We start from the raw sequence: 26234 nt of genomic DNA, 5'->3' as shown, positions 1-26234 counted from the left end.
CTTGCTGGATGGAAAAAAATATTTTTGGCAACAGCATGAAAGACAGAAGTTGTCAAACAAATCTGATTTCTTTTTGTGAGGAGGTAAGTAAAACCTTGGACAGAGGGATGGCTGTGGACGCGGTATACTTGGATTTTGCAAAAGTGTTCAATAAGGTTCCCCACACACAGCTAGTAAAGTCTACAGGCTTGGAAAGATCAGTTTGTAAATGGATAGATAACTGTCTAAAAGACAGAATTCAGAGAGTAGTGGTTAATGATTCTTACTCTAAAGGTTATCAGTGGTGTACCCCAAGGTTCAGTGCTAAGACCCTTACTTTTTAATAACTCTATAAATGATATTGGGACTGGGATTAACCACTTAAGGACCGCCTCACGCCGATTTACGTCGGCAAGGCGGCACGGGCAGGCAAAATCACGTACATGTACGTGATTTGCCTCCCGCGTGTGGGGGGTCCGATCGGACCCCCCCCCGGTGCCCGAGGCGGTCCCATTTTGTCCCCCGGCGATCGGAGGTGAGGGGGAGGCCATCCGTTTGTGGCCCCCCCCTCGCGATCGCCGCCGGCCAATCAGATTACTTCCTTTGCTGCTGTATGCTAAACAGCAGCAAAGGAAATGATGTCATCTCTCCTCGGCTCGGTATTCCGTTGCAGCGCCGAGGAGAGAAGACAGGTATGTGAGTGCACCAACACTACACAACACAGTAGAACATGCCAGGCACACAAAACACCCCGATCCCCCCCCCCCCCGATCGCCCCCCGATCACCCCCCAATCACCCCCCCCCTCCCTGTCACAAACTGACACCAGCAGTTTTTTTTTCTGATTACTGCATTGGTGTCAGTTTGTGACAGTTACAGTGTTGGGACAGTTAGTATTACCCCCCTTTAGGTCTAGGATACCCCCCTAACCCCCCCTAATAAAGTTTTAACCCCTTGATCACCCCCTGTCACCAGTGTCACTAAGCGATCATTTTTCTGATCGCTGTATTAGTGTCGCTGGTGACGCTAGTTAGTGAGGTAAATATTTAGGTTCGCCGTCAGCGTTTTATAGCGACAGGGACCCCCATATACTATCTAATAAATGTTTTAACCCCTTGATTGCCCCCTAGTTAACCCTTTCACCACTGATCACCGTATAACTGTTACGGGTGACGCTGGTTAGTTTGTTTATTTTTTATAGTGTCAGGGCACCCGCCGTTTATTACCGAATAAAGGTTTAGCCCCCCGGTCACCCGGCGGTGATATGCGTCGCCCCAGGCAGCGTCAGATTAGCGCCAGTACCGCTAACACCCACGCACGCAGCATACGCCTCCCTTAGTGGTATAGTATCTGTACAGATCAATATCTGATCCGATCAGATCTATACTAGTGTCCCCAGCAGTTTAGGGTTCCCAAAAACGCAGTGTTAGCGGGATCAGCCCAGATACCTGCTAGCACCTGCGTTTTGTCCCTCCGCCCGGCCCACCCAAGTGCAGTATCGATTGATCACTGTCACTTACAAAACACTAAACGCATAACTGCAGCGTTCGCAGAGTCAGGCCTGATCCCTGCGATCGCTAACATTTTTTTTGGTAGCATTTTGGTGAGCTGGCAAGCACCAGCCCCAGGCAGCGTCAGGTTAGCGCCAGTACCACTGACACCCACGCACGTACCATACACCTCCCTTAGTGGTATAGTATCTGATCGGATCAATATCTGGTCCGATCAGATCTATACTAGCGTCCCCAGCAGTTTAGGGTTCCCAAAAACGCAGTGTTAGCGGGATCAGCCCAGATACCTGCTAGCACCTGCGTTTTGCCCCTCTGCCCGGCCCAGCCCAGCCCACCCAAGTGAAGTATCGATCGATCACTGATACTTACAAAACACTAAATGCATAACTGCAGCGTTTGCAGAGTCAGGCCTGATCCCTGCGATCGCTAACAGTTTTTTTGGAAGCTTTTTATTGAACTGGCAAGCACCAGCGGCCTAGTATACCCCGGTCGTAGTCAAACCAGCGCTGCAGTAACACTTGGTGACGTGGCGAGTCCCATAAGTGCAGTTCAAGCTGGTGAGGTGGCAAGCACAAGTAGTGTCCTGCTGCCACCAAAAAGACAAACACAGGCCGTCATGCCCATAGTGCCCTTCCTGCTGCATTCGCCAATCCTAATTGGGAACACACCGCTTCTGCAGCGCCCGTACTTCCCCCATTCACATCCCCAACCAAATGCAGTCGGCTGCATGAGAGGCATTTTTATGTCCTCCCGAGTGCCCCTACCCAACAAACCCCCCCAAAAAGATGTCGTGTCTGCAGCAAGCGCAGATATAGGCGTGACACCCGCTATTATTGTCCCTCCTGTCCTGACAATCCTGGTCTTTGCATTGGTGAATGTTTTGAACGCTACCATGCACTAGTTGAGTATTAGCGTAGGGTACAGCATTCCACAGACTAGGCACACTTTCACAGGGTCTCCCAAGATGCCATCGCATTTTGAGAGACCCGAGCCTGGAACCGGTTACCGTTATGAAAGTTAGTTACAAAAAAAGTGTAATAAAAAAAAATATATATATAAAATAAAAAAAAATAGTTGTCGTTTTATTGTTCTCTCTCTATTCTCTCTCTCTATTGTTCTGCTCTTTTTTTACTGTATTCTATTCTGCAATGTTTTATTGTTATTATGTTTTATCATGTTTGTTTTTCAGGTATGTAATTATTTATACTTTACTGTTTACTGTGCTTTATTGTTAACCATTTTTTTGTCTTCAGGTACGCCATTCACAACTTTGAGTGGTTATACCAGAATGATGCCTGCAGGTTTAGGTATCATCTTGGTATCATTCTTTTCAGCCAGCGGTTGGCTTTCATGTAAAAGCAATCCTAGCGGCTAATTAGCCTCTAGACTGCCTTTACAAGCCGTGGGAGGGAATGCCCCCCCCCCACCGTCTTCCGTGTTTTTCTCTGGCTCTCCTGTCTCAACAGGGAACCTGAGAATGCAGCCGGTGATTCAGCCAGCTGACCATAGAGCTGATCAGAGACAAGAGTGGCTCCAAACATCTCTATGGCCTAAGAAACCGGAAGCTACGAGCATTTTATGACTTAGATTTCGCCGGATGTAAATAGCGCCATTGGGAAATTGGGGAAGCATTTTATCACACCGATCTTGGTGTGGTCAGATGCTTTGAGGGCAGAGGAGAGATCTAGGGTCTAATAGACCCCAATTTTTTCAAAAAAAGAGTACCTGTCACTACCTATTGCTATCATAGGGGATATTTACATTCCCCGAGATAACAATAAAAATGATTTTAAAAAAAAAAAAAAAATGAAAGGAACAGTTTAAAAATAAGATAAAATAGCAAAAAAATAATAAAAAAAAAAAAAAGCACCCCTGTCGCCCCCTGCTCTTGCGCTAAGGCGAACGCAAGCGGCGGTCTGTCGTCAAATGTAAACAGCAATTGCACCATGCATGTGAGGTATCGCCGCGAAGGTCAGATCGAGGGCAGTAATTTTTGCAGTAGACCTCCTCTGCAAATCTAAAGTGGTAACCTGTAAAGGCTTTTAAAAATGTATTTATTTTGTTGCCACTGCACGTTTGTGCGCAATTGTAAAGCATGTCATGTTTGGTAGCCATGTACTCGGCCTAAGATCATCTTTTTTATTTCATCAAACATTTGGGCAATATAGTGTGTTTTAGTGCATTAAAATTTAAAAAAGTGTGTTTTTTCCCAAAAAAATGCGTTTGAAAAATCGCTGCGCAAATACTGTGTGAAAAAAAAAATGAAACACCCACCATTTTAATCTGTAGGGCATTTGCTTTAAAAAAATATATAATGTTTGGGGGTTCAAAGTAATTTTCTTGCAAAAAAAAAAAACTTTTTCATGTAAACAATAAGTGTCAGAAAGGGCTTTGTCTTCAAGTGGTTAGAAGAGTGGGTAATGTGTGACATAAGCTTCTAAATGTTGTGCATAAAATGCCAGGACAGTTCAAAACCCCCCCAAATGACCCCATTTTGGAAAGTAGACACCCCAAGCTATTTGCTGAGAGGCATGTCGAGTCCATGGAATATTTTATATTGCGACACAAGTTGTGGGAAAGAGACAAATTTTTTTTTTTTTTTTGCACAAAGTTGTCACTAAATGATATATTGCTCAAACATGCCATGGGAATATGTGAAATTACACCCCAAAATACATTCTGCTGCTTCTCCTGAGTACGGGGATACCACATGTGTGAGACTTTTTGGGAGCCTAGCCGCGTACGGGACCCCGAAAACCAAGCACTTGTTAAATAGATGTGTGGGACTTTGAGTGAAGCACGGGGTAGTGCCTCCATCCCGGATTCAGAGGAACAAAAAAGGGGGGAAAATGGGACTTTAAATGAAACAGTTGACAGATTGGGGTTAGAAGTAAAAGTACAGTTTATTACAATGTGCTGGTATATGCTTTCAACATGTAGAAGGTTACCTGTGCATATGCACCGAACATATCCTATATATATACACATGCATAAAAACAAACAGTACTAAATTCCAGTAATAAATGACTACCACGTATGTCATATAAAAGTTGTACATGTAGAAATCACACAACATAATGATGTAAAAAATAAATTCAAAATTTGATACATGAGTATTTCATAAAAATGGAATCCTAAAGAGCGCACAGTGGCTGCATCCATCATGCCCGACGCGTTTCTGTGAAATACACTTCTTCAGGGGCGGATGCTCTAGGATTTCTGAAATAACAAAGTAGGTAACATCAGGAAGTGGACTAGTCGGTAACCAGAAAGGAGAGTACATCAGTTTCTGGATATTTACATACGTGGCCAAGCTATGGTGAAATGCAGGTGCCGGGTCGTTGGCGGCAATCACCGTCGCAGATGGGCTGCATATCAGGTGTCTCCTCTCGTCCAGTCCTCCTTTCCACTCACTTGCAGATGCTGCATTGATGCAAACGCCGCATTCTTTTTGGACAATTCTCTTGGACAATCTCTGTTTCCAGCACACCAAGGTACTATATTCTTGATCACTTTTTCTTAAGTTTTTCACTCCCTCTCAATATCCCTCCCCCCCCCCCCTTTTTAGTTCACACACCTTTGGCATATTTTAGTGGATTTATTTATCCATTTCAGACATTTTTTACCGATTGAAGATTATGGTCACCAGATTGTGGAATTAACATGCACTGACTGGAGGACACCTGTGTGCGCTTGTCATGTGTCGGTTTCTTTGTCGCCTCAGCTCCGGAGAGGGGCAGTGTTTGTTGACCCGGCACCTGCATTTCACCATAGCTTGGCCACGTATGTAAATATCCAGAAACTGATGTACTCTCCTTTCTGGTTACCGACTAGTCCACTTCCTGATGTTACCTACTTTGTTATTTCAGAAATCCTAGAGCATCCGCCCCTGAAGAAGTGTATTTCACAGAAACGCGTCAGGCATGATGGATGCAGCCACTGTGCGCTCTTTAGGATTCCATTTTTATGAAATACTCATGTATCAAATTTTGAATTTATTTTTTACATCATTATGTTGTGTGATTTCTACATGTACAACTTTTATATGACATACGTGGTAGTCATTTATTACTGGAATTTAGTACTGTTTGTTTTTATGCATGTATATATATAGGATATGTTCGGTGCATATGCACAGGTAACCTTCTACATGTTGAAAGCATATACCAGCACATTGTAATAAACTGTACTTTTACTTCTAACCCCAATCTGTCAACTATTTCATTTAAAGTCCCATTTTCCCCCCTTTTTTGTTTCTCGAAAACCAAGCACCGCCTTCAGGCTTTCTAAGGGCGTGAATTTTTGATTTCACTCTTCACTGCCTATCACAGTTTCGGAGGCCATGGAATGCCCAGGTGGCACAAAACCCCCCCAAATGACCCCATTTTGGAAAGTAGACACCCCAAGCTATTTGCTGAGAGGTATAGTGAGTATTTTGCAGACCTCACTTTTTGTCACAAAGTTTTGAAATTTGAAAAAAGAAAAAAAAAAGTTTTTTCCAGTCTTTCTTCATTTTCAAAAACAAATGAGAGCTGCAAAATACTCACCATGCCTCTCAGCAAATAGCTTGGGGTGTCTACTTTCCAAAATGGGGTCATTTGGGGGGGTTTTGTGCCACCTGGGCATTCCATGGCCTCCGAAACGGTGATAGGCAGTGAAGAGTAAAATCAAAAATTCTCGCCCTTAAAAACGCTGAAGGCGGTGATTGGTTTTCGGGGCCCCGTACGCGGCTAGGCTCCCAAAAAGTCCCACACATGTGGTATCCCCATACTCAGGAGAAGCAGCTAAATGTATTTTGGGGTGCAATTCCACATAGGCCCATGGCCCGTGTGAGCAATATATCATTTAGTGACAACTTTGTGCAAAAAAAAAAAAAAAAGTGTCACTTTCCCGCAACTTGTGTCAAAATATAAATTATTCCATGGACTCAATATGCCTCTCAGCAAATAGCTTGGGGTGTCTACTTTCCAAAATGGGGTCATTTGGGGGGGGGGGGTTGTGCCACCTGGGCATTCCATGGCCTCCGAAACTGTGATAGGCAGTGAAGAGTGAAATCAAAAAGTTACACCCTTAGAAATCCTGAAGGCGGTGATTGGTTTTCGGGGTCCCATACGCGGCTAGGCTCCCAAAAAGTCCCACACATGTGGTATCCCCGTACTCAGGAGAAGTAGCTGAATGTATTTTGGGGTGCAATTCCACATAGGCCCATGGCCTGTGTGAGCAATATATCATTTAGTGACAACTTTTTGTAAATATTTTTTTTTTTTGTCATTATTCAATCACTTGGGACAAAAAAAATAAATATTCAATGGGTTCAACATGCCTATCAGCAATTTCCTTGGGGTGTCTACTTTCCAAAATGGGGTCATTTGGGGGGGGTTTTGTACTGCCCTGCCATTTTAGCACCTCAAGAAATGACATAGGCAGTCCTAAACTAAAAGCTGTGTAAATTCCAGAAAATGTACCCTAGTTTGTAGACGCTATAACTTTTGCGCAAACCAATAAATATACGCTTATTGACATTTTTTTTACCAAAGACATGTGGCCGAATACATTTTGGCCTAAATGTATGACTAAAATTGAGTTTATTGGATTTTTTTAATAACAAAAAGTAGAAAATATCATTTTTTTTCAAAATTTTCGGTCTTTTTCCGTTTATAGCGCAAAAAATAAAAACTGCAGAGGTGATCAAATACCATCAAAAGAAAGCTCTATTTGTGGGAAGAAAAGGACGCAAATTTTGTTTGGGTACAGCATTGCATAACCGCGCAATTAGCAGTTAAAGCGACGCAGTGCCAAATTGGAAAAAGACCTCTGGTCCTTAGGCAGCATAATGGTCCGGGGCTCAAGTGGTTAAAAGTACTATTTCCACACTTGCTCCTCATCCCAGCGCCTGCTGAACCGCTACACCATGCTGGTTAAGATACATTTCATAACTATGTGCCATGCTCTTCGGTTTCTTCATTGGATTCCTAACAACATTCTACATTGTCAGCATTTTCCTGAAGATTTACTGCACACTGGAGTCATCTAAAAAAATCGTGGAACCCGAAGCCAATGCTTAAACCAGATAACAGCAGTGTAAGTTAAGAACTTGGACACAAAGTTCGAGTGCTTTGCTGGATTATGTCTTCACCTAAAAACTTAAAGACCAGAACCATCCATGTCAAGCATTCTTGGATTCATCACTGTAATATTTCTTTGTTCACTACCTCCACTGATAGCTTTCCAACTATTGGCCTGGGCACCAAGGAAGGGCAAAGTGAACTCTACTTGAAGACCATCAGAGCTTTTCAATACATACATAAACATTACGTTAATCAGGCTGACTGGTTTTTGAAAGCTGATGATGACCTATATAGCAATGGAGAACCTCAATCTAATGCTCTCCAATTACATGCCTGACCAGCCTATCTACTTTGGGAAACTGTTCAAACCTTTTGTCAAGCAAGGCTACATGAGTGGTGGAGCTGGTTATATACTGGGTAAGGAGGCACTAAAGCGTTTTGTGGAAGGGTTTCACTCGTAACTGTAGTCATAGATCAGGAGGACTTGGAACTTGGACATTGAATGGCGATCATGGGAGTTGCACCTGTTGACACTAGGGACTCTAAAAGCAGAGAAACCTTCCATCCATTTACGCCAGAATTTCACTTAAAGGTCATCTTTTTTCAAAATGGCTAGTTATCTTGATTATTCTGATTATCCTGTTGTTGAGGGTCCCAAATGCTGCTCAGACCTGGCCATATCATTCCACTATGTGGATGCAGAACTCATGAACTCATGCACACCTTAGAATACTTCACCTACAACTTGAGACCAGTACCATTATCAGTCCTAATGGCCATTTCTCACTGACAGACTGCAAATTAACACCAAGAATCCGATAAATATAAAAAAAAATTAAGTGAGTCTTCTGATGTGAAGAGTATTGGAACAGGTACTTAAAGCACAGAACAAGCTGCTGCTAATTTATTTAGGGTTCCAAAATTTCCTCTTTACTGTATACTCTGCTTGATGTTTCACACCGGTGCTCTATATAATAGATATGTACCCTGTTAACCTGCAGGCGGGATTTAATCTACCCAGATGTAATCCATGTGGATTATATGTGTATTTTTGTATACAATACACTTTGTTCAAAGTAAAAAAAAAAAAGTACCATTTCAGTCTTTGTAGATGACACCAAGCTATGCAGTGGAATAACGTCCTTACAGGATGTCTCCAATTTTACAAGCCGACCTCAATGTACTGTCTCATTGGGCGTCTATGTGGAAGATGAGGTCTAATGTTGATAAATGTAAAGTTATGAACTTGGGGACTAAGAATATGCATGCATCATACATTCTAGGGGGAGTTTAACTGGGGGATCGGTAGATGAGAGAGAGAGAGAGAGAGAGAGAGAGAGAGAGAGAGAGAGAGAGAGAGAGAGAGAGAGAGAGGAGAGAGAGAGAGAGAGGAGAGAGAGAGAGAGAGAGAGAGAGAGAGAGAGAGAGAGAGAGGAGAGAGAGAGAGAGAGAGAGAGAGAGAGAGAGAGAGAGAGAGAGAGAGAGAGAGAGAGAGAGAGAGAGAGAGAGAGAGAGAGAGAGAGAGAATTTTGCCCCTGTTCAAATCATTAGTAAGACCTCATCTGGAATATGAAGTTCAATTTTGGGCACCAGTCCTCAAAAAGGATATCGGGGAATAGGAGAAAGCGCAGAGAAGGGCAACCAAACTGATAAGAGGTAGGGATGAGCTTCGAGTTCGAGTCGAACTCATGTTCGACTCGAACATTGGCTGTTCGCAATTTCACCGAACAGCGAACAATTTGGGGTGTTCGCGGCAAATTCGAATGCCGCGGAACACCCTTTAAAAGTCTATGGGAGAAATCAAAAGTGCTAATTTTAAAGGCTAATATGCAAGTTATTGTCATAAAAAGTGTTTGGGGACCTGGGTCCTGCCCCAGGGGACATGGATCAATGCAAAAAAAAGTTTTAAAAACGGCCGTTTTTTCAGGAGCAGTGATTTTAATAATACTTAAAGTCAATCAATAAAAGTGTAATATCCCTTTAAATTTCGTACCTGGGGGGTGTCTATAGTGTGCCTGTAAAGGGGCGCATGTTTCCTGTGTTTAGAACAGTCTGACAGCAAAATGACATTTTGAAGGAAAAAACTCATTTAAAACTACCCGCGGCTATTGCATTGCCGACAATACACATAGAAGTTCATTGATAAAAACGGCATGGGAATTCCCAAAGGGGAACCCCGAACCAAAATTTAAAAAAAAAAAATGACGTGGGGGTCCCCCTAAATTCCATACCAGGCCCTTCAGGTCTGGTATGGATTTTAAGGGGAACCCCGCGCCAAAAAAAAAAAAAAACGGCGTGGGGTCCCCCCAAAAATCCATACCAGACCCTTATCCGAGCACGCAACCTGGCAGGCCGCAGGGAAAAGAGGGGGGACAAGAGTGCGGCCCCCCCTCCCTCCTGAACCGTACCAGGCCACATGCCTCAACATTGGGAGGGTGCTTTGGGGTAGCCCCCAAAACACCTTGTCCCCATGTTGATGAGGACAAGGGCCTCATCCCCACAACCCTGGCCGGGGGTTGTGGGGGTCTGCGGGCGGGGGGCTTATCGGAATCTGGAAGCCCCCTTTAACAAGGTGACCCCCAGATCCCGGGCCCCCCCCCCTGTGTGAAATGGTAAGGGGGTACATAAGTACCCCTACCATTTCACGAAAAAAGTGTCAAAAATGTTAAAAATGACAAGAGAGTTTTTGACAATTCCTTTATTTAAATTCTTCTTCTTTCTTCTATCTTCCTTCATCTTCTGGTTCTTCTGGCTCTTCTGGTTCTTCCTCCGGCGTTCTCGTCCAGCATCTCCTCCGCGGCGTCTTCTGTCTTCTTCTCCTCGGGCCGCTCCGCACCCATGGCATGGGGGGGAGGCTCCCGCTCTTCTCTTCTCTTCTTCTTTTCTTCTTTTCTTCTCTTCTTCTCCTTCTTCTCTTCTTCTTCATTTCTTCTCCGGGCCGCTCCGCAATCCATGCTGGCATGGAGGAGGCTCCCGCTGTGTGACGGCGCTCCTCGTCTGACAGTTCTTAAATAACGGGGGGCGGGGCCACCCGGTGACCCCGCCCCCCTCTGACGCACGGTGACTTGACGGGACTTCCCTGTGGCATTCCCCGTGACGTCACAGGGAAGTCCCGTCAAGTCACCGTGCGTCAGAGGGGGGCGGGGTCACCGGGTGGCCCCGCCCCCCCCGTTATTTAAGAACTGTCAGACGAGGAGCGCCGTCACACAGCGGGAGCCTCCCTCCATGCCAGCATGGATTGCGGAGCGGCCCGGAGAAGAAAATGAAGAGAAGAGAAGAAGAGAAGAAAGAAGAAAAGAAGGAGAAGAGCGGGAGCCTCCCCCCCATGCCATGGGTGCGGAGCGGCCGAGGAGAAGAAGACAGAAGACGCCGCGGAGGAGATGCTGGACGAGAACGCCGGAGGAAGAACCAGAAGAACCAGAAGAGCCAGAGAACCAGAAGATGAAGGAAGATAGAAGAAAGAAGAAGCATTTAAATAAAGGAATTGTCAAAAACTGTCTCTTGTCATTTTTAACATTTTTGACACTTTTTTCGTGAAATGGTAGGGGTACTTATGTACCCCCTTACCATTTCACACAGGGGGGGGGCCGGGATCTGGGGGTCACCTTGTTAACACCTTGTTAAAGGGGGCTTCCAGATTCCGATAAGCCCCCCGCCCGCAGACCCCCACAACCACCGGCCAGGGTTGTGGGGATGAGGCCCTTGTCCTCATCAACATGGGGACAAGGTGTTTTGGGGGGCTACCCCAAAGCACCCTCCCAATGTTGAGGGCATGTGGCCTGGTACGGTTCAGGAGGGAGGGGGGGCCGCACTCTCGTCCCCCCCTCTTTTCCTGCGGCCTGCCAGGTTGCGTGCTCGGATAAGGGTCTGGTATGGATTTTTGGGGGGACCCCACGCCGTTTTTTTTTTTTTTTTTGGCGCGGGGTTCCCCTTAAAATCCATACCAGACCTGAAGGGCCTGGTATGGAATTTAGGGGGACCCCCACGTCATTTTTTTTTTTTTATTTTGGTTCGGGGTTCCCCTTTGGGGAATTCCCATGCCGTTTTTATCAATGAACTTCTATGTGTATTGTCGGCAATGCAATAGCCGCGGGTAGTTTTAAATGAGTTTTTTCCTTCAAAATGTCATTTTGCTGTCAGACTGTTCTAAACACAGGAAACATGCGCCCTTTACAGGCACACTATAGACACCCCCCAGGTACGAAATTTAAAGGGATATTACACTTTTATTGTTTGACTTTAAGCATTATTAAAATCACTGCTCCTGAAAAAATGGCCGTTTTTAAAACTTTTTTTTTTGCATTGATCCATGTCCCCTGGGGCAGGACCCAGGTCCCCAAACACTTTTTATGACAATAACTTGCATATAAGCCTTGAAAATTAGCACTTTTGATTATTCATGTTCGTGTCCCATAGACTTTAACGGTGTTCGCATGTTCGAACGAACTTTTTTCCTGTTCGCATGTTCTGGTGCGAACCGAACAGGGGGGTGTTCGGCTCATCCCTAATAAGAGGCATGGAGGAGCTCACCTATGAGGAAAGATTAGAGGAAATGAATTTATTCACTCTTGAGAAGAGGAGATTAAGGGGGGATATGATCAACATGTACAAATATATAAGGGGTCCATATAGTGAACTTGGTGTTGAGTTATTCACTTTATGGTCAACACAGAGGACAAGGCGGCACTCTTTACGCCTAGAGGAAAAGAGATGTCATCTCCAAATACGGAAAGCTTTCTTCACAGTAAGAGCTGTGAAAATGTGGGCTAGACTCCCTCCAGGGGTGGTTCTGGCCAGCTCAGTAGATTGCTTAAGAAAGGCCCGGATTCTTTCCTAAATGTACAAAATATAACTGGGTACTAACATTTATAGGTAAAGTTGATCCAGGTAAAAACTGATTGCCTCTCAGGGATAAGGAAGGAATTTTTTCCCCTGCTGTAGCAAATTGGATCATGCTTTGCTCAGGTTTTTCACCTTCCTCTGGATCAAATGTGGGTATAGGATTGTTTATATGAAATTGTATGATATTATTTTTTATTTATTTTTATGGTTGAACTATATGGACTTGTGGCTTTTTTCAACCTGATTAACTATGTAACTATTCATCAGCCAGGAAGCTGCGCTTGGGACGTGCTTGGACATTCCAGCATGACAATGATCCAAAGCATAAGACCAAGATGACCTGTCATTGGCTACAGCAGAATAAAGTGAAGGTTCTGGAGTGGCCATCTCGGTCTCCTGACCTCAATATCATTGAGCCACTCTGGGGAGAGCTCAAACGTGCAGTTCACGCAGGACAGCCAAAGAATTTACAGGAACTGGAGGCTTTTTGCCAAGAGGAATGGGCAGCTTTACCATCTGAGAAGATAAAGAGCCTCATCCACAAATACTACAAAAGAGTTGAAGCTGTCATTGATATTAAAAGGGAGCAATACACTGTATTAAGAACGGGGGAATGCAGCTGGACAGCCACATTCCTCCATCCAAGATCATCCCATGCAGAAACAGGATCATCAAGGTCAGTCAGCACTTGCTGCATCCACCATAAGACCTCCGCGTCCATAGCTGCGGGGGCAGGTTGGCAAAGCACACTATTGCTCTGCCACATTGCTGACTCTTCAGTAGGGATGAGCCGAACACCCCCCTGTTCGGTTCGCACCAGAACATGCGAACAGGAAAAAAGTTCGTTCGAACATGCGAACACCGTTAAAGTCTATGGGACACGAACATGAATAATCAAAAGTGCTAATTTTCAAGGCTTATATGCAAGTTATTGTCATAAAAAGTGTTTGGGGACCTGGGTCCTGCCCCAGGGGACATGGATCAATGCAAAAAAAAGTTTTAAAAACGGCCGTTTTTTCAGGAGCAGTGATTTTAATAATGCTTAAAGTCAAACAATAAAAGTGTAATATCCCTTTAAATTTCGTACCTGGGGGGTGTCTATAGTGTGCCTGTGAAGGGGCGCATGTTTCCTGTGTTTAGAACAGTCTGACAGCAAAATGACATTTTGAAGGAAAAAACTCATTTAAAACTACCCGCGGCTATTGCATTGCCGACAATACACATAGAAGTTCATTGATAAAAACGGCATGGGAATTCCCCAAAGGGGAACCCCGAACCAAAATTAAAAAAAAAAATGACGTCGGGGTCCCCCTAAATTCCATACCAGGCCCTTCAGGTCTGGTATGGATATTAAGGGGAACCCCGGCCAAAATTTAAAAAAAAAATGACGTGGGGTTCCCCCTAAATTCCATACCAGACCCTTCAGGTCTGGTATGGATTTTAAGGGGAACCCCGCGCCAAAAAAAAAAAAAAAAAACGGCGTGGGGTCCCCCCAAAAATCCATACCAGACCCTTATCCGAGCACGCAACCTGGCAGGCCGCAGGAAAAGAGGGGGGGACGAGAGTGCGGCCCCCCCTCCCTCCTGAACCGTACCAGGCCACATGCCCTCAACATTGGGAGGGTGCTTTGGGGTAGCCCCCCAAAACACCTTGTCCCCATGTTGATGAGGACAAGGGCCTCATCCCCACAACCCTGGCCGGTGGTTGTGGGGGTCTGCGGGCGGGGGGCTTATCGGAATCTGGAAGCCCCCTTTAACAAGGTGACCCCCAGATCCCGGCCCCCCCCCTGTGTGAAATGGTAAGGGGGTACATAAGTACCCCTACCATTTCACGAAAAAAGTGTCAAAAATGTTAAAAATGACAAGAGACAGTTTTTGACAATTCCTTTATTTAAATGCTTCTTCTTTCTTCTATCTTGCTTCATCTTCTGGTTCTTCTGGTTCTTCCTCCGGCGTTCTCGTCCAGCATCTCCTCCGCGGCGTCTTCTGTCTTCTTCTCCTCGGGCCGCTCCGCACCCATGGCATGGGGGGGAGGCTCCCGCTCTTCTCTTCTTCTCTTCTTCTCTTCTTCTTTTCTTCTCTTCTTCTCTTCTTCTTCATTTTCTTCTCCGGGCCGCTCCGCAATCCATGCTGGCATGGAGGGAGGCTCCCGCTGTGTGACGGCGCTCCTCGTCTGACAGTTCTTAAATAACGGAGGGGGGCGGGGCCACCCGGTGACCCCGCCCCCCTCTGACGCACGGTGACTTGACGGGACTTCCCTGTGACGTCACGGGGAATGCCACAGGGAAGTCCCGTCAAGTCACCGTGCGTCAGAGGGGGCGGGGTCACCGGGTGGCCCCGCCCCCCTCCGTTATTTAAGAACTGTCAGACGAGGAGCGCCGTCACACAGCGGGAGCCTCCCTCCATGCCAGCATGGATTGCGGAGCGGCCCGGAGAAGAAAATGAAGAAGAAGAGAAGAAGAGAAGAAAAGAAGAAAAGAAGAAGAGAAGAGCGGGAGCCTCCCCCCCATGCCATGGGTGCGGAGCGGCCCGAGGAGAAGAAGACAGAAGACGCCGCGGAGGAGATGCTGGACGAGAACGCCGGAGGAAGAACCAGAAGAACCAGAAGAGCCAGAAGAACCAGAAGATGAAGCAAGATAGAAGAAAGAAGAAGCATTTAAATAAAGGAATTGTCAAAAACTGTCTCTTGTCATTTTTAACATTTTTGACACTTTTTTCGTGAAATGGTAGGGGTACTTATGTACCCCCTTACCATTTCACACAGGGGGGGGGCCGGGATCTGGGGGTCACCTTGTTAAAGGGGGCTTCCAGATTCCGATAAGCCCCCCGCCCGCAGACCCCCACAACCACCGGCCAGGGTTGTGGGGATGAGGCCCTTGTCCTCATCAACATGGGGACAAGGTGTTTTGGGGGGCTACCCCAAAGCACCCTCCCAATGTTGAGGGCATGTGGCCTGGTACGGTTCAGGAGGGAGGGGGGGCCGCACTCTTGTCCCCCCCTCTTTTCCTGCGGCCTGCCAGGTTGCGTGCTCGGATAAGGGTCTGGTATGGATTTTTGGGGGGACCCCACGCCGTTTTTTTTTTTTTTTTGGCGCGGGGTTCCCCTTAAAATCCATACCAGACCTGAAGGGCCTGGTATGGAATTTAGGGGGACCCCCACGTCATTTTTTTTTTTTAATTTTGGTTCGGGGTTCCCCTTTGGGGAATTCCCATGCCGTTTTTATCAATGAACTTCTATGTGTATTGTCGGCAATGCAATAGCCGCGGGTAGTTTTAAATGAGTTTTTTCCTTCAAAATGTCATTTTGCTGTCAGACTGTTCTAAACACAGGAAACATGCGCCCCTTTACAGGCACACTATAGACACCCCCCAGGTACGAAATTTAAAGGGATATTACACTTTTATTGATTGACTTTAAGTATTATTAAAATCACTGCTCCTGAAAAAACGGCCGTTTTTAAAACTTTTTTTTGCATTGATCCATGTCCCCTGGGGCAGGACCCAGGTCCCCAAACACTTTTTATGACAATAACTTGCATATTAGCCTTTAAAATTAGCACTTTTGATTTCTCCCATAGACTTTTAAAGGGTGTTCCGCGGCATTCGAATTTGCCGCGAACACCCCAAATTGTTCGCTGTTCGGTGAACTTGCGAACAGCCAATGTTCGAGTCGAACATGAGTTCGACTCGAACTCGAAGCTCATCCCTACTCTTCAGCCAGGATTTCAGAGTTGTCAACTGGTATTTCCTGATAGTCCCAGGCAAAGGGAGCCCAGCCCTGGCACTGAGCAGAGTCTAATAGCCGTCCGTAGGCAATCTCCAGCTCCCATTCCTGAACGACCAGAAACTCTATATCTTCCAGTGCCCAGTGCACTTCCGAGACGTTCAGTAGCCCTTCTCTGAAATCCATGATTTCGTCCAACCGCCACTCCAAATCACTCCCAAAATTAGAATCCCCTGTCAGCTTCACATACAACAGTCCTAGGCCGCCGTAGCTTAAGCCTTCCGTTTAGCTATCATCTGCTATCCAGGGACATGCTTGGGATACATGACACCGGAGCGCTCTGTAGCTCTCATCCAGCTTCATCTCTGCCCAGACCAGCCTGCTTAATTCAGCTGTCTGCTCCTTGTGCGGTTTTTCTCCCAAAACCAGCACCCACAATCCATACTACGACCAGTACCTTTCTTGGTAGGAGGGGAGAACTTTTCCCTGGTGACGCTGCTCACGGGCTGGCGCTTCCTTCTAGAGTTTGCAGTGAATAGAATCAAACCATCTCAGCAGGACCTGCTCTGATACCGGTCCTCTGTGCTGTATCTGCATCTCTCGCAACCTCCTTCTGAATTCCTTTTCCATGGCGGCTGGTATCTGTACCTCTCCTCTCCTCTCCTCTCCTGCTATCCGGACCTTGGATCCAGGTGGAGGTTTGGATATCCCAGACTGCAGGAAGCATCCCGCTGCTTGCCACCAATGTAACGGAACGTCCCACACTCCGCTTGAGTGCTACCATCAGTATACCACTTCCTCCTAGTCTGAATATAGATATCAGATATTCCAACCGCTCCCAAGCACAAAACAAGACAAGATTTGCTTAGCTGCTAACATGGACTCATTTATTAGAACCAGAATACAAGTCTTTTTATACAGTAGAAGAGGAGGTTCCCCCCCCTCCTGCTCATATTACTCTAACAATACAACTGTAACCTAATTAACCTAATTAACATGAGCTAGTTTACTAAATCATTTACCCAGACTAGATGACTCAGGGACATGACCTTTAGGGCACAGACTTGTGGTCACCGAGCTTCACACAGTAGATTATACATTATCATAAGTACAACCACAGGACATTTTCTCACAATAGCAGAAGCTAATTACAACAATACAAACAACAATGAGTGGAATACTCTTAGACGCTGTGGTAAGCCAGACTAGACTTATTTACAATAAACACATTATAGCAGACAACAAGACAGGTAGCTGGAGTTGATGATATTGGCATCTCCTCACAGTATGTGTCCCAACAGTATGAATCAGTCACTATTTCTAATATGGCAAATACAGGGTCCCCTGAGTCTTTGTGTCCTGGGGGACAAGGACCCGAATCCAAAGTAACAACACCTCAAGGGTCCCCCAAATGCCAGGGCCCATAATCTGTAGGCAAGAGGCTGGCATTCAGTCCCCTCCAAAAGCCTCTGTCCTGGGTGAGTCTGACAGTTTTCAAATACACTTTCAGGCAGGTGATTCAGTGATCTGCAGTGCAATATATATATATATCTCCACTGCATTCTAGTCTAGCCAAGCCTATATCTGACTGCAGGCCATTCCTGGTGTACGTTTTCTATTACACTTTCAGGTAGGCAGGCGATTCAGTGATCTGCAGTGCATAAAATATATATAGTCTCCTACATATATATATATATATTGTCACGGAACGTCCCACACTCCGCTTGAGTGCTTCCGTCATATACCACTTCCTCCCAGTCTGTATACAGATATCCCAACCTCTCTGAGCACAAAACAAGGCGACACTTGCTTGTTGCTACCAAGAACTCACTTTATTTAGAATCAAAATTACAAGACTTTATATGCCGTTGGAACCTCCTCTAACAATAGAACTGTAACCTAATTAACATAATTGACATGAGCTAATTAACTAATCCTTCATACAGCCTAGGTGACTGAGACATGACCTATTGCCCAGACTGAGTTAATTATCGCAGGACATTTCTCACAATAGCAGCTCCAATAGGAGTCGTCCCGTCTCCTACATTGTATAAAGGACAATGTCATCAGCTCATTCAATTAACATAAACACAGGTAGTTGGAATTGATGACACCAGCATCTCCTCACAGGATGTGTCCCAACAGAATGAATCAGTCTTATCAGCAGGGGGCTGCCGGAGGAATCCCCCCTCCCTCTTCAGGGACACAAATCTACAGTAAGGAGTCCCCATACAATATATACATATATACACGACTGAGTCCGATTAGTACAGTTCAGCCTGGATTTCTCATTCACCTCACAAAGAGTATTGTTCCATTGAAAATCCAGGGCCCATAATCAAAAGGCAACAGGCTTGCATACAGTCCTCTCCAACAGCCTCTGTTCTGGCTAGGTCTGTCACATTTCTCCCCTTTCAGCAGGAGACTAACACAGGAGGAGACCCCAGACGGGTTGACTCCGAAGTTAGTCAGTAGTTCCAGTCCTCTACTGCCTGTACCCACACAGTACCCCAAATAAATTGTTCCAAACAGAGTATTACTCACCCAGCCAACCTCTGCCTCTCTCAGAGAACATATCTGCTGCTGGGGAGAGGCCTGGACTGGCCCTTCTCCCTGGAGTCCTTTCCGCCGCTGGAGAGAAGACAGGGGGACTGGGCTCACTCTGTCATGCTGTTGGGGATCTGGGCCCACTGCCCAGCATCCCTGGGGTATACAGGTGGAGACTGAAGTCCCATCCACCTTCACAGGAAATCCATCCTCTGTTAGTTGAGGGCAGAGTCCAGCAGTCCTCGGCCCTGTTGCCAGCCCTTCTGCTGGAAACCCCACACCATCTGTTCCAGCTAACTGTTGGGGAGGGAGGCCGACTGCCCCGCCTCTCTGGAACTCTGTAGTTGTTGCCAGTGCTGGGCAGAGGTTGGTAGCACTCTGCCCTGTTGCCAGCACTTCTGCTGGGGACTCCGCATCCTCCGCTCCGGCTAACCGTTGGGGCAGGAGGCTGGCTTCCTCCACTCCCAAACTGTGTAGCTGCCATTGGGGAGGTGAGCCAGCTGCTTCCTTTTCCATTCCCTCATCTGGCTGCTGGGACGACATGTCGATGGTACTGTCTCCCGGGTGCAGTGATCTTTGCTGGGGAGGGAAGGCCGCTTCCTCCACCCTGGCCAACTGTTGGGGAGGGACAACACACACCTCCTCTCCCTTCTCCCCCTGTATCTGCTGCTGGGAAGTGATTGCCACCTTCTCACCCTGAGCCTCCGAAACTGCCACAGGTGTGGGGCAGAGGTCTTGGACCCTCTGTCCGGTTGCCAGCACTTCTGATGGGGGTTTGCTAGGTGGTTCCTCCTCTACAGAAATGTCTATTAAATCCCCAGTCTCTGGAAGTGGTAAAAGTGTGGGACAGAGGTCTTGGACCCTCTGTTCAGTTACCAGATCTTCAGCTGGAGAAGTTTGTTTTAACTCCATAGATGCTGCTGGCAGAAAATCACATGTCCCTGTCAGTGTTGTGGGAGAAAGGCCGACTACCTCTTCTCTCAAGAAGGCCGAAGCCACTGTTGGTGCTGGGCAGAACACAGTGAACTTTGGCCCTGATAGCAGCTCTTCTGCTGGAGGCTCATCAGGTTGTTTTTCCTCAGCAGAAAAGTCTATCAAATCCCATGTCTCTGCAACTGATGTCTGGGGATAGAGGTTCACCATCTCCTGTCCATGGAACCCAGAAGATGCTATCATTTCTGGGCAGAGGTTAGCAGAGCTCTGCCCTGTTGTGAGCACTTCAGGTTTGGGTACGGCAATCTCCGGATTTTCCACTGCCGATTCTCTGGCATGCTGCTGAACTTGTTCTAGCAGTTTCCTGTATGCCCTTTCCAGATGCAGTTCCTTCCTTAGCAAATGGTCCAGATCAGGTTTGAGCTCTGAGACCCCTGCAAGACCGAGCATAGACTCTCTATATTCTCTCAGGTCCTCAAGGTCAGGTTTCCCTTCATCGCCAAACATAAAAAGATCTGTAAGGTTCTCCCACAGCAATCCAGGGCCGCCAAAGTCATATCCCTCTGGAGAGCATTCTGTCGTCTCCCCTAAATATCCCTCCTCTGCGTGCCATTGCAGAGCCCGATAACGATTGTCCAGCTCTATCTCCTGCTGGACCAACCTGTCCAACTCAGTTACCCATTGCTCCTGGGGCTGCTCTCCCAGGAATGCCATCCACAATGCCCGTTGGTCACTGGCCCGTTGCTCTTGGGTTGGAAAGCACTTGCCCTGTTTTATACCAGCGAGACGGAGGGCTGCAATCCAGAGCTCCACCCAAATCTGCTGCCTGAGCTCCAGGTATTCATCCTTAGACACAGTCCTGGTGTATGTTGAAAGGATGATCCGCAGCAGCCCCGGGAATTCTGATGCCAGGTCCATATCTCCGCTGGGGTGACTGAAGTCTGCTATCCTGATCTTGGATCCAGGTGGAGGTTCAAATTTCCCAGACTGCAGGAAGCTTTCCCGCTGCTTGTCACCAATGTCACGGAACGTCCCACACTCCGCTTGAGTGCTTCCGTCATATACCACTTCCTCCCAGTCTGTATACAGATATCCCAACCTCTCTGAGCACAAAACAAGGCGACACTTGCTTGTTGCTACCAAGAACTCACTTTATTTAGAATCAAAATTACAAGACTTTATATGCCATTGGAACCTCCTCTAACAATAGAACTGTAACCTAATTAACATAATTGACATGAGCTAATTAACTAATCCTTCATACAGCCTAGGTGACTGAGACATGACCTATTGCCCAGACTGAGTTAATTATCGCAGGACATTTCTCACAATAGCAGCTCCAATAGGAGTCGTCCCGTCTCCTACATTGTATAGAGGACAATGTCATCAGCTCATTCAGTTAACATAAACACAGGTAGTTGGAATTGATGACACCAGCATCTCCTCACAGGATGTGTCCCAACAGAATGAATCAGTCTTATCAGCAGGGGGCTGCTGGAGGAATCCCCCCCTCCCTCTTCAGGAACACAAATCTACAGTAAGGAGTCCCCATACAATATATACATATATACACGACTGAGTCCGATTAGTACAGTTCAGCCTGGATTTCTCATTCACCTCACAAAGAGTATTGCTCCATTGAAAATCCAGGGCCCATAATCAAAAGGCAACAGGCTTGCATACAGTCCTCTCCAACAGCCTCTGTTCTGGCTAGGTCTGTCACATATATCCACTGCATTCTAGTCTAGCCAAGCCTATATCTGACTGCAGGCCATTCCTGGTTTCAGGCAGGCAGGTAGGTGATTCAGTGATCTGCAGTGCATAAAATATATATACGGTCTCCTATATATATATATATATATATATATATATATATATATATATATATATATATATATATATATATAAAAATATATATCCACTGCATTCTAGTCTAGCCAAGCCTATATCTGACTGCAGGTAGTTCCTGGTGTACGTTTTCAAATACACTTTCAGGGCAGGCAGGCGATTCATTGATCTGCAGTGCATAAAATATATATATATATATATACAGTCTCCTACATATATATATATATATCCACTGCATTCTAGTCTAGCCAAGCCTATATCTGACTGCAGGCCGTTCCTGGTGTACTTTTTCTAGTAAACTTCAGGCGGTGTTTTGCTGATAAAATTTTACAGCATGTCTGGAAGGCCACCAAGGAGAGGCAGATGCTCACAGGCCACTAAAAGAGGGCAAGCAGGCTATGTGTCTATGGCCAACAGTGCATCCTCAGCAAGTGGCAGTGGGGCACTCTTGTCCTTTTTTTCGGCAGCTGGCCGTGTTGATCCACAACATGCAGAAGAGTTGGTAGAGTGGATAACTAAGCCGTCCTCATCCTCCTCATCCTCTCTCACCCAGACTCTGAGCAGTTTGCCTTCCAATGCAGCTGCCAAAGCAGCCTATTCCATCGGCTCAATGTCATCAGTCACTCCTTCCCTAGCCCCACCATCATGCACGGAGGAGTCCCCTGAACTGTTCGACCACAGTGTCAGGTACATGCTGCAGGAGGATGTGCAGCGTTTTGAAGGCTCCGATGATGGTACCCAGGTTGAGGAAGGCAGTAACGTGAGCCCAGAGAGAGGGGGTGCCCAAGAAGGACAAGAAACTGTCAGTCGTGTTCCCCCAGCTGCAGCATACTGCCAGGTTTGCTCCAGTGATGAGGAGGGAGGGAATGATGAGGTCACTGACTCTACGTGGGTGCCTGATAGAAGAGAGGAGGAGGAGGCACATCTCCAACAATGTCTGAAGCGTATCAAGCATGGCCAAAACAGCAGCCGCTTGGGCACCACATGCTTGACCAGACATATGACAACCTCCCATGCAGTCCGTTGGCAACAGTACTTAAGACCCACACCAAAGAACAAGGCGGACCTCTCCTTGCTCCTCATCAGCTGCGATCTCCAACCCCACTATACCCTCAGTCCTCTCAGAAACCTGCACTGAGAGGAATGAAGGTGTAGAATTAGGTGTGCCAAGTGCTTGCGGGCAATCTGCTATCGGTACACCAACATCTGATTGTAGCAGGCAAATTTCCCTATCTCAGTTGCTAAACCATCAAAAGAAATTCAGTCCCAGCCATCCACATGCTCAGTGGCTGAATGCTAGCTTGGCTAAATTGCTAGCACTCCAACTGCTGCCTTTTACGCTGGTAGACTCTGCCCCCTTTCGTGAATTTGTGGAATGTGCAGTACCTCAGTGGCAGGTTCCCAAACACCATTTCTTTTCACGGAAGGCCATTCCGGCTCTCTACCGGCATGTGGAAGGCAATGTCTTGGCCTCGTTGGACAGGGCGGTCAGCGGTAAGGTGCATATTACCGCTGACTCATGGTCCAGCAGGCATGGACAGGGATGTTATCTTTCTTTCACGGCGCACTGGGTAAGTCTGCTGGCAGCTGGGAAGGATGCAGGACAGGGTGCAGTATTATTGGAGCTTGTTCCGCCACCACACCTCCAAAATGCTAGTAGTGGTGATTCTGCCACACCTCTCTCCTCCACCCCTCCTCTTCTTCTTCCTCTATGACCTCTTCCTCTGCAAATTTCTCCTCTGAACCAGCAGTGCTCCGTAGGCGTTCAAGGGGCTACGCAAGCACTCAGGCAAAAAGATGCCATGCGGTGCTTGAGTTGGTCTGCTTAGGGGACAGAAGCCACGCTGGGGCAGAGATTCTGTCAGCTCTGCAGGGGCAGAGTCAGAGGTGGTTGACGCTAGGCTAGACATGTGCATTCGTTTTCGTCCGAATGCATTTTCGTCCGAATTTCAGGTATTTTCGTTATCATTTTAACAAACGATAACGAAAGTGCAGAATATGAAAACTGAAAGAATCCGACATAAACAGATGCTTTATTTTCGTTTTCGTTGCGACAACAGTTTGATATATAGATAGGAGATTAGATATGACACTGACAATAACAATCTGTGTCTATTGAACCTGTGGTCGAATGTGCCTAACCTTAACTCTATTAGTCTAAGATTATTCTACATAGAGAGAAAAGATTCGACATAGAGAAAAGATTTGACGTAGAGAGAAAAGATCGCTGCTGGAATTGGGTGGGGGAAGTAAAATAAAAATAATGATGATGATGATGAATGTTATTGGCCGATTGTAACCAAAGAGGAGGCGCAGTAAAATAGCTAGAACTAAGTACACACGTACAGCCAACTTACTTTCACTTACGATTTGCTAGCAGAGAGAGACACACACACTGAATCATTTCAGAAGACAGTCAATCTTAGCTGGTCCGTTTGTCAGAGAACCTGAATTATTTAGCAATTAAGCATAAGCACAGCAGCAGAACAACAGTGAAGCAAGCTAGAGTTCAACTTAACTTTTTCATAATAATCTTCTGCTATTGTGTTACTGTTGTGAACTTGATAGTGATACTAGTGTTGCTAGTGTTGTGATAGCCTCAGAGGGGGGGATTTACTATTATAGATTCTATATTATAATGCAATATCAATATCTGACACAACGTCGGATGCCGCGCCCGCCATTGCACTTTTAGATTGAGAAACAAATGTGAAAGTTGGCTGACTGTTGGGGTAGAGTAGACCATTCAACAGCTAGCTTATAGGTGGAAAATTAGACCGGAAATGTACACGTACAGTTTAGCTGCTCCGTCCAATCTTCTTTGAACATTCGACAGACACCATAAGCCTTCAATGACACATTCAATCCTTAATTAATTTGGATTTTCGGATGAATGCAATGCAACGAGAAACGAAATACATAAAAACGAATTTCGGGAGTAACTAAATAAATTTACTTTTCGGACAAAAACGAAATTCCGAAACAAAATATTTCAGATTGCACATGTCTAGTTGACGCCACGCCAGCTTCAGGCAGGAATTTGCGACAATGGCACCAACCTCCTCTCCGCCCTCTGCCAGGGACACTTGACCCATGTTCCCTGTTTGGCTCACATCCTTAATTTGGTGGTGCAGCAGTTCTTGTGCAGGTACCCAGGCTTACAGGATCTCCTGAGGCAGTCCAGGAAAGTCTGTGGGCATTTCTGCCGGTCTTATAATGCCAGTGCTATGCTGGCTGACCTTCAAAAGGAATGCAACCTGCCTAAGAACCGCTTCATTTGTGACATGCCCACCAGGTGGAACTCAACATTGGCAATGCTGCAGCGGCTGCACATGCAGCAGAGGGCCATCAATGAGTACCTGTGTGAGTATGGCACCAGGACAGGGTCAGTGGAGCTTGGCTTTTTTTTGCCATGCCAGTGGCTCATGATCAAGGATGCATGCACTGTCCTGTCACCATTTGAGGAGGCCACGAGGATGGTGAGCAATGACAGTGCATGCATCAGTGATACTGTCCCTCTTGTCTTCCTGTTGGAGCACACGCTTCGTGGAATAATAGACAGGGCACTTGAGGCAGAACAGAGGGAGGAAGAGAAGGACTTCCTTACCTCTCAAGGCCCCCTTTATCCTGACAGTATTCCTGCGGGCCCGCCAATCACACAGGAAGAGGAGGAGGAGGAAGAGGAGGAGGATGAGGATTGTGTCAGCATGGAGGTGGAGCCTAGCACTCAGCATCAGCAGCAGTCTTCAAGGGATCGTTTTCAGTCCCCAGAAACCCATGAACTTGTACGTGGCTGGGAGGAGGTGGCTGTGGATCATGTCATCCTTAGTGGCCCAGAGAACTCCGGATTGAATGCCTCAGCAAACCTTCGCTGCATGGCCTCCCTGATCCTGCAAAGCCTGCGAAAGGACCTTCGGATTCGTGGTATCAAGGAGAGGGATCATTACTGGCTGGCAACCCTTCTTGATCCACGTTACAAGGGTAAGGTTGTGGAACTTATCCAGCCTTTGCAGAGGGAGCAGAGGATTAAACATCTTTGGGAGGCCTTGCAGAAAGGTTTGTGCAATGTGTTTCCAGAGACTGGGATGTTACAATGTCCTGGTCCTCCTGGACAACGTGTTGCTGGGGCTTTGGTCAGTCACAGAAGGAGCGGTGGAGAAGGTAGCTATCTGACCGATGCGTTCAGACAATTCTTTAGTCCGCAGCCCCAAGGTCTGATCGGTTCCAGCAACCATCGCCAGGGTCTGACTTACATGGTGCAGGAATACCTAGGGGCAAGATCAGACTTGGTGACCTTTCCAACCGAAAATCCACTGGGTTACTGGGTGTTGAGGATGGATCACTGGCCAGAGCTTGAACAATATGCAAATGAGCTACTGGCCTGTCCTGCATCCAGCGTTCTTTCTGAATGCACATTCAGTGCTGCTGGAGGCTTTGTAACCATTCACAGAGTGCGCCTGTCCACAGACTCAGTTGATCGGCTCACCTTCATAGAAATGAATCAATCTTGGATCACAGCTACCAAGCACCTGATGCTGATGTAGCCGATTAATTTTTCTATGAATGTGAGATCCCTTAAAGACTGCCTATGCTGAGTGACTATCCTGTTATGCTGAGTGACTATCCTATTCCTCCTCAATGTTCATGTTGATAGCTTCTAAGAACATTTTTGTTTCAGGGCACCACCACCAGTGCCTAAGGCCCAATTTTTCTGCCCCTGTTTAACAGGGGTGTATAATTATAATTTTTGCTGTAATATTTTGCAGCAGGGCTCGTTCTTGCGCT

The 26234-nt window shown here is 46.5% G+C and overlaps 1 pseudogene; it reads left to right on the top strand.

Annotated features, from left to right (window-relative positions):
- The first annotated feature begins 7567 nt into the window (after positions 1-7567).
- Positions 7568-8347, top strand: LOC141106736 (glycoprotein-N-acetylgalactosamine 3-beta-galactosyltransferase 1-like; annotated as a pseudogene).
- The last annotated feature ends 17887 nt before the right edge of the window (positions 8348-26234 follow it).

Source organism: Aquarana catesbeiana, linkage group LG08, assembly GCF_042186555.1.
Source record: "Aquarana catesbeiana isolate 2022-GZ linkage group LG08, ASM4218655v1, whole genome shotgun sequence".
NCBI classification, from domain to species: domain Eukaryota; kingdom Metazoa; phylum Chordata; class Amphibia; order Anura; family Ranidae; genus Aquarana; species Aquarana catesbeiana.
This window is presented reverse-complemented; position numbering and strand designations above follow the sequence as displayed.